Source organism: Egretta garzetta, unplaced genomic scaffold (genome assembly GCF_000687185.1).
Source record: "Egretta garzetta isolate BGI_Z169 unplaced genomic scaffold, ASM68718v1 scaffold520, whole genome shotgun sequence".
NCBI lineage: Eukaryota > Metazoa > Chordata > Aves > Pelecaniformes > Ardeidae > Egretta > Egretta garzetta.
Genome location: NW_009258482.1, coordinates 354,725 through 364,348, shown reverse-complemented (window position 1 = coordinate 364,348; position 9,624 = coordinate 354,725). Strand labels below are relative to the sequence as shown.

Sequence of the window (9,624 nt, the reverse complement as noted above, 5' to 3'; positions counted from 1 at the left end):
GATTTTGTTGTCTAAACCGCGTAGCCGGTCGATAAGGAAACACTTGGATGATGAAGTAACTCGGCGTGCTGGAATGCTTCAGCGGGGAGCTGCAAAGGGTAACCGTCGTTGTAAGGGCGATGTTTTAGATGGAGCTGTCTGAGGAAGGATAGGAATGGATCAGCTGGGAGGCGAAAGCAGAGCAGCGGAAGGGAAGGGCTGAAGAGCATTAGCGAAAGAGGCATTCAGGTGTAACGCAGCGTTGTGGGTTCACTCGCTGGGCAGCTCTTGCTGTACGTGTTCACCAGACTGTTAACGTTCAGATTTTCAACCTGGATCAAACCACAACTTCTAATAATTGTTTTGTGTTGTGTTTTTTACCCCAACAGGGTAGGTGCTGTGAGTCAGCATGGGATAGAAAGGTGGAACAGAACACTGGAATGACTTAAAAGGCTTAAGTCATTCCAGTGTTAGGCTAAACTTGGGAAAAAGCCCTCGTGAAATGTAAACATTGCAAACATGGAATACTGAGGATGTTTAATGTGTATATCGATAGAGAAGCACGCATAATGAAGCTGTACAGACTGTGGGCTTCAGTGGCTTAGAGAAATGAAAGAGGGGTTTGGGTGAGCTGAGTTTTATCAAATGGCAATTTTTAAACGTTGCAAAGCTGGGAGGTCGTTGTCTGAAGCTGCTTCTTGTTCCTGCCAGTTTAAAATTTCACATTTGAAATGAAACTTGGAAAGCAGAAGATGAAGTTCCTATGGCATGCACTTTTGATGGAAAAAGAAAAAAAAAACAAAAAAAACCCTAGGCTTTGTAGTTTCTAACTTTTCCTGTCCAGGGAGTTTTGCCCAGCAGTGGTTTGGTGGCTAGAACAGTAGTGTCTTTTGGTGAAGATACTTTGTGCAATGCATCTATATTTAACCACCGCTTCCTGTATTTAAACTCACCCTGTACTTCTAGGAGTTGTGTAACATATTTCCAGAATTACACTTCGCTCCCGCCGCAGCAGTTTGGTAAGCAAGGGATGCATTTAGTGGAATATTCCCCTTGTAAACCTGAGGCTGTTCTTGTAGCTTTTCTTGCGTCCAGAGTATGGGTCGTGCTTTTATAACTGAGGTAAACGCACAGGGGCTAATGTAGCCGGATCGACAAAACATGTCTTCTGAGTCGCAGGTAGCGCTTCCACTGGGCCAGGGCTCCGTACTCGATGAGGCTGATCAGAAGATAACAAAAGATGCGTGGTGAAGAGAAAACAGACTTTCTGTTACAGACAGGAGATGAGACCCTCGGCGCTTGTGCGCTTTCAGTATCGCGTTGCAGGCGTGCTTGTGGTTATGGAGTGCATCCACACTCAGAATTTAGAGGAGGAATGACCGCTGTTTCATTTGTGGGTTTCTTCCCCCCGTTTGTGAGATTGCCTGTGGGTTTGCCCTGTTTCTTGTACGCCCGCCGGAGCTGCTTCTGGTCGCTTACAGAGACAGGACATCAGGTGCCGTGACGCTGGCCTGGTCCACGAGCCTACATCCAGCCTCAGCTCTCCAAAGTGCCACCTTATCTCTGTCCAGCCTTTCGTAATGCTATTTTCTTGCTTCCTAACAGTCCCTTTTATTGTTGGAAGCAAAGGCAGTTTTGTCTTGTCATTGTTGCTGTTACCATCGTTATTATTATTGGTGCTTATTGAGATTGAAACCTTCTTTTCCCCCCCAGAATAGTGACACTCAGCTGTTTGCAAAATGACAGATGGTGACAGAATTTTATACGTTAAAGAACTTGGTATGTGTTAGCCATTTCCCAAATATGACGGAGTTTCTTTACATAGAGTTGCTCAATGTTTATGAAGGAGCTGTGTTCACTGAGCCATCGCTGGCAGAAGTGATGGCTGAACAAACCTGTCACAGAATAAGGTTTCTACATCAGCAGGAGTGATTAAGTATTGGGTTATGTAGCATTTGTTATTTACATAGGTGAAAAGCGTATTTCTTTTCGCATCCAGAAAGCAAGAAAAATAAACCGTTCCTCACTTTAAAATTACTGTATTGACCTGCCTCTTGCTGATCCGTGTAATCCTCCATCACCCGTGTAATAAATCTTTCTCGTGCTGCTGTCCTGGTATAGGATTTGTTCTCTGGCTGCCTGCAAAGCTGCGTTGCTGTGTTTTACTGTGGCTTGTACTGGCTTTTGTGGTCCTGGGGGTGGGGGTGCAGTCTCAATGGGCAATTAGTTCTTACAGAAAACAGATAAACCTGGCACTTTCTAATGTAGCTCTGCTCCTTTCCTACAGAGCAGGACAGCTACCCGCCTCTTCCTGGGTATGGAAAATGAGCAGACGTGGTGGTATCTCAGTCATGCCTTTGACCTCTAAAATACTTTTATATATATATATATATATATATAGGAGTAGAGCAAGAATACAAAGGTTGAGCTCAGTTAAACCTTGCCAGAGGTGATAAGCAACTTGATACTGGGGTTGCTTGTTCAGTAAGCATCAAGCTAGAATTAAAGCCTTTTCATATTGTTTCAAACGTAAATGTGTGTGTTGCAAAACGACATTGAAAAGGGGAGAGGAGAGGCTGAGGCACGTAGAAGAACTGGGTACGTTCTTGGTTGGGTTATTGTACTGCTTGTCTGTTTAGAAAAATTGTTGATGTGACAGTCCTTCATACGATGCCGTATGGAAAGTCACCAGTGGTGAGCTTAGTACAGGGTTGGGGAAAAAGGAATTAGGGAGAAGATTTGGGGGTCAGAATACCTGTGAAGGGTGGGACCTGGGAGGGTCGACACCAATGAGTGTCTTGAAAAATACGGTAATGCTTGTAGTACAGAGACAGGAGGGAGAGGAACAGAAGCAAAACAAGCAATTCTTTATTCCTGCTCCAGGAAAAGATGGTGCTATCATTGCGAAAGCAATGAAGGGCGTTAGAGGAATGGAGTAGTAGAGCTAAAAATTCAGCTATGAAGAGTGTAATATCATACACTCCAGGAACTCGGGTAGAACTGCTCTGAAATGGAAACCAAAAGGCTCAGGCATCCTGTAATTCACTGACCTGGTTAGCATAATGTAGCAATTGAAACATTAAATGTGATTTTTCTGGTACCATGGGTGCGATCATTTCCAGTGGGCAGGGAAGTGTCACAGTCTAACGTAACACACGACTTTGATTAGCGTGCCCTAGAGAAAGGGGCAAGTAGGGTGATCGGAGGGATGTCATAGCTATTTTAGGAAGAACAGCTGGAACGATGAGGACTCTTCAGGATGTCAGAGAGGTGGCCAAAGTGCGTTTTTTTAAAATTGTAAGTATACTGGAAAAAATAGGTAGAGACTGATGTAACTCGTTGCCTTTCCCAATACCAGAACATTAGTTCTAGCGTGAGGCTAGAAGGTGGCACGTGCAAAACGCAAGGAAATGAAGTTAAGCTGTGACACTCCTCATCCCAAGATATTGCTGTAGCTGCAGATGTACGTGGGTTTGCAAGGGATTTTGCAAAGGAACAGTCTCACTTGGGCTGTTAAATACACAGATGTGACCTCCGGCTCCAGAAGTCCTTGAACTACACAGAAGTGGAAGCTGGAAGACCTCTGGCCTGACGAGGTACAGCTCTTGTGTGCTTGGGAGAACTCTCAGAAGTCGGATGTAGGTTTTGCATCCTCGTGAAGGGAAGGCTGGAAGGAAATATGACAGTCATCTAAAAAATACGTGGGGGTAGCAGACATGGAAGAGGAGGAAGGACTCAAGGACAGTAGAAATCAAAATTGCTGGACGTCCTCCAGCAGGAGTGGAAGATGCTGGGAGAAGGTCTAGTTCAGCGTAATGGGGGTGAAATGGAGGAAGGGGAACGTGGAGGGAAAAAAACCCAGATTGGCCAGGTATTTCAGAACAGAACTTGACAAATAAGAGGATTGTGATGTATCCTGTTCTGCTGTTGCAGAAGAACTTACCCTAAGAGCCCTCTTTCCATTTATTCAAGAATACTCTGTGAAAATTGGTTGCAGAAAATATAGCCACTTTCTGGTCTCTCTGTTGACAGACTCTGCAGTCTGGGGAGACAGCGAGGAACTGTAAGAGGTGATCCTGAAGGTGGATTTACTGGAGGTTGATACTGGGAGAGTGAATCCAAACCAGTAAAACCCCAAACACCCTTATGCTGCGTGTGGAATGCTGGAGGGACGGGGTAGGGCAGAAAGCCCTTCAAGAAATAACTGCAGTGTTTAGGAACAGGTTTCTAGGGGTTATAAACAAGAGTGGGGTTATGTGGACAGTGAGGGAGTGATTAATCTTTTCAAGAGGTCCCTATTTGCTTTTCCAAGTCAGAGTAGTAAGCAATCCCGAGTTTCCTTACGCAGGCACATGGCGTATACGTGTCTAGTCTTAAACTAGCCTTAAACTGATCTGAAGGAGTAAGCACCACGTACGGGTAGAGCTGTGTTGCAGGCTTAGTTTTGCAGGGCTTCCTGGGGACTGCCAGTTGTCGATTCCTCACTTGTGAATTTTCCATTTACCAGTTTTCATGCGGATTGCTTGCCTGGCAGCGGGCAGTGTGTATTGTCAAGCCAGAACAAGGAGCTCTGATGTACCTGCTGTCATTAGACCTCAGTCTAAGTTAGCAAGGTGCTTGATTCTTGTGCGCCCGGGACAGGCTTGTTTGCAGAACTGCTGCCCCAGGAGTGTCTGCGCAGGCTTGTTGCAAGGCGGTGACTTGCGTCATTAAGGCCAGAAAGTTGAGATCTAAAAGGCTAGATCCTGAAGAGCTTCCAGAGCTGGGTAAGACAAACGATCTGTTTCTCCTCAGTGGTGTATGAAACAATCACACTTGACAGTGTTGCATTAGTATGGAAGCAGTACGAAGACAAAACGGCTTCTGCAGTAAACTGAAAAACACTTAACTCGGAGATTCAAAGAAATCTGAATTTTTTTTCCCCTCCTGTCTTTACGTAAAATTTCTGTGTCAGCCTGTTTTCCTACAGTCTTGTTGACTGATTCCAAATTTTACAAACAGCCTTATTTTTTTAGTATGCAGCTCTTAACTGTGTATAAGACCATAAAGTAACATTTTTCTGTCAGTGCTTCTTTGCTGGGAAGACTTTTACATGGCTAGAAAAGCATCCTCAGAATTTTGTTTTATTCAGCAATGAACTCATTGCAAAAAATAATCATCTGACCTGGGATGCCTGTCCAGGTGAAAGAAATGTGCAGCAGCGTAGCTATCTGAAACGGTTACACGTGTGGCAATTCCCTGTCACGTGCAAGTTCTTGCATTTAATAAGCATGGTGGTGAACAGCCAAGGCTGCAGACAGCACCACTAACTAGGGTACCATCGGTTTCGTTAATTTTTGCAATTACCCTAGGAATGTCTAAAAGTTAACTCCTGCTGCTGAGAGCTTTTGAGACCATTCACCATGTGCATGGCTCAAGGTGGAAGAGACTCTTGGCATGCCGCTCTGACTTCCTATAAAACACTTAGATACTTTGCTTGTTATAGATTTTTTTTTTTTCCAGGTGAATATTTTTTCAGAAAAGCTGAAATTTGCCCGTCGTGAAGTACCTTACAGATGTTCCTTTCTGAAGGGAAGTCTTTGACCCAGTCGCTGAAGCTTCCAGAGCGTGCCTGATGTCAGCAGAACGTTTTCGTCAATGTAGTACTCTGCTGCAGAGTTTTAAAAATACCGTAAGAAGAAACAGTGGGAGAGTAATAAAATTCCTAGGATTATTTTGCTAGGAATTATTTGGCTTAATACGCTGAAGACCTTTATTTTGAGCTATGTGGACTGGAAGGTTCTTCACAGATCATCAGATATAATCTCTTCCTGTTGCATCCCTGTAAATCTTTCATAAACAAATCATAGTACATTTTAAGGTTTCTTTAGTCTCTGCTAGGTCAACCGGAAAGCTGTCCCAGAAATTCCTTTCTCTGTTGGTTAAACCTCTAATACGATATAGCTTATGCATACTTTAATGTTGGCATGAGAATAATTTAAATAGATTTTTCACTTTCCTTGTGCTTCTCCTTTCCCTAGTCCCACAGGACGGCCTTCTTTGTCTTCATTTTGCAGCTAAGCAAGTTCTCTCGGTTTCCTCTTGTGCAGTAGGGCCTCATTTTCCTTGGCTATCTTAATAGTCCTTGTCTGCATTTATTTTAGCTTGGAGAGCTAGCTAGCTTCCACAAATGTTTTTCGCCTACACCAAGGATTTATTGCCCACCCATAGCTTTGGAGCATATTCTTACATCCCAGAGGTTTGAACAAAAGAATGGCCAGCCAGGGCAGTAAACAAGACATATGGTCTCCGATTGTTTCGTGCCATTTGCTCAGGGTGGGTTCATCAGTTGTAGGCAGTTTGAAAGCCATAACTCATTTCCTCTGTTTGCCTCAGTCAGTTCTCTAATCTCACATCCATTAAGAGTTATCTCTGAATAATGAATGGAGAATCCATTAAGAAGGGGAAAGGGCAAATATAGTACTTATTTAAAAAAAAAAAAAAGAAAAAAAAAAAGGGAAACACACCAGGTTCTTTGCTTTTTCCCTCCCCAGCTTTCTTTTAATCCATTAGCTTAGCTTCAGTCACCAGAAAAAACAACACTGGAGGAGTTAACTAAGCCAGTGAGTTGTAGGTGCGTAGATGTGACAAGCAACGAGTAACAACCGAGTGTTGCCAATGCCAAGTTGTGTAAAATCAATCTGAATCCTCACTGCGATGGCTGCAGGCCTTGTCAGGAGGGGAGTCACCGCAGATGCCGTATGTCTTGGTGGTTTTGGTGAGGCTGACACTGTGCTGCTTGGTGTAAGCAAGGTAGGGGGAAATGGCTTGGGTGAAGGTGGTATCAAGGGGATACAGAGCTCACGGCGAGAGAAAATAAATGATGTGTGAGTAAGGGTTCTGCTGAGACACTTCGCAGGAGTCTGTCCTGAGTTTCCCAATAAGCAATGTTTTCTTTACTGGTTGGGATAAGGGAATAGGGAGTATGGTTATTGTATTTAAGCTAAGCAGGAAAAGATGAAGTTGCAAAGTATAAATTGTGTAGAAGACTGGACTATAATTCAGATTGCTTTTGACTGATTGGAGAAATGCCATTGAAAAAACGTCCTGTGAAATTCAGTGGAGACAAATGTGAAGTTACTGAGTTCACTATGTGTAATGAGTTGAACGTCAGAAAAATCTGCTTCATCATGAGGAAAGAGAGCGGGATGTGTAAACAGGCACGCCCAAGTCTTCCAGAAAATATTCCTGTATGAGGCTGGTAAGACTTCAGCTGGAGTAGTGTCCTGGATTTTGCTTGGACATGGTCAAATTGGAGGGAGTCCAGAGAGCAATAAGCGAAGCTGTGTATCTTAGACCTTTGGCCAGCGAGTAAGGTCTAAAGAACTTGAGGTGGCTCAAGAACATTCAGAGAAGGTGTGAGAGCTGTGTTTGAGTATGCAGAAAGTAGTTGCAGGACGAGGAGAAATGAACTCCTGTAGTTAGCTATGAAAGGTACAACAAGGATTGACGGCCTTAATTTGCGCTACAGAAAACCCAAGTTTGCCATCAGGAGAAACTTTCAAATGGGACAGAAAGGAAATGAGAGAGGGGGATTCAAGTCAGCAGTGGTCAGAGGTCTCCAGCAGAACATCAAGCATCCTGCAGGAATAACGTGGGTATCCCTCAACGTGTTGTAGAGCCAGGGAATGGACTAGATTGCCTCTCAAGGCTACTGCCAATAAGCCAGACCTCTGTGCCTGTTGGAACATCTCTGAACAAAGTGGTGCTCAGGGTTAGGACCTGCCCCTAATTCCTCCTCCTCTGCTGTTTGCCCTCTTCCTGGTGTTTGCCATCTTCTAGGAGGAGAGGAAATCTCAGAAGCAATCACCCTCAAAACCACGATCTGGGGTCTGAGCCAAACGACTGATAAGACTCTTTGAGAAGAAACTTTGCAGAGCATTTCCCCTTCGTCTCAGGAAATTCTCCTCCATGGCGTGTTCAGATTTCAGGGCTTTTCATTTACTCCCCGTTTGCCAACTGATACTTGGCCAGAAGACTGACGTGTGCTTAAACAAACTGATTTGGCAACTACAGTCAGCGTTTGTTGGTTCAACTGTAGGTGACGGGGCGGTGAGGAGAGCAGAGTTTTCACAGGACTCGGTGCCTGGTGGTGTCCGCGTTCTGCCAAGGCGTTTGCTGTGACCTCAGGAAGAGTTGAGAAGGAAATGACCTCATTCAACTCCAATCCGGGATCTTTTCTGAGGTTACTGGTTTGTGAGCGAGGAAATGGGGGTCTGTGGGTTGGGGACAAGGACACAGGACGCCGTGTCTTTCTGAAGGCAGTTAGGGAATATTTAATCTCAGTTTAGACTGGATTAAACTTGGAGACACCTTTGATTCTACCTTGCCTGAATAATGTCACTGAAAACTGGCTGTGAGCACGTAATCTGTTAAGTTTATGTCCTCCGAATGACACTGGAATACACAGTTAACTCTTAATTCTCAGCTTAATGGCTTGTGAGTTTGTTTAAGCAAATCTCATGCGTTCCATCAGTGATCTCAAAATTAGATGGGAAAGTACATACTGTCATTAATCTTGCATGATCAGTCTTCAGCATATTGCTTATAGAAATCGACAATTTAATGTTACAGTACGTCTCCTAGATTTACTTTTCATACACTCTGACCTAACATTTCAGGGATATAAATTTGTAAGATCATGTTAAAGCTTTATAAAACTGATCTGAAAGCAAAATTCTTCTTGGTTTTAAGTCCAAGTTCCAGAAGATGTTGAGTGATTGTCTTTGCGGCTGCTCGGCAGCTGCTGAAATGGAAAGGGATCTTCTTGGGCATCGTGGTGGTGGTGACTGGGTAGGTGGGTCACGTCATCGCTGGTTGCAGTTCCAGACTCTGCTGGCTTCGACAGGAGCTTGGCTAAACAGCCTTCAACATTTTGGGAACTTCCTACAGAATCTTGAGCACTGAGTCAGCTGGGTTTGTGCAGTGTCTTGATCAGGCTGGTCGATGGTTATGGTATGTAACTTAAAAATTGTGGCTTATTTTTACATTCATTTGAGAAGAACTGGTCAGTAACAGGAGAGAGCGTCTGGGTCAACGACGCTTCTGGGGTGGTTCAGATGCTCCCACTGCTGGAGCTCACAGTCCTGTTGAAGTGTTGGTAGAGCATTTCTTGCTCCTGTTTTTGTCCTGTCCACTACTGGGTTCCACCAGGGCTCAGAAGTCTGAGATGCTTCCCTGAGATACGAGACTTGGAAATAAAAGTTTCTCCTTTTGGGTGTAAGTTTCAAGTTGTCAATAAAATTACAAAGTTTAAAATTAAATTTCTACCATGGCTTGATACTGGGTTTGTTTATCGTGGTAATATACCAGAAGACCTGCTGCAACTTGCCACTCTGCTTCAACTGATGGCTTCATCTTCTGCCACCTTAGTCATGTGAGCCCAGTTAAGCCCTCCAGTGTCTTCTGTCTCTGTCACAGTTGACTCTGAAATGTGTGTTTAAAAACAACAATCCCCAGTAAAGTAAAATCCAAGAGAGACACGCCAAGTCCTAAGTTTCTGTACCCTTGTGAGCCTGGCTTACTGAAGCTTGCCCTTTTTGTTCTCCTGAATGTTCAGCTATGTCTGGGAGGGAATGGGCCTTCCTTGAAACTGCCGTTGGAATG

The 9,624-nt window shown here is 44.2% G+C and overlaps 1 protein-coding gene across 1 annotated transcript in view; it reads left to right on the top strand.

Annotated features, from left to right (window-relative positions):
- The window catches only part of RAB10 (RAB10, member RAS oncogene family), a 58,522-nt gene that overhangs the window by 37,818 nt on the left and 11,080 nt on the right, over positions 1–9,624 (top strand). The window lies entirely within an intron of this gene.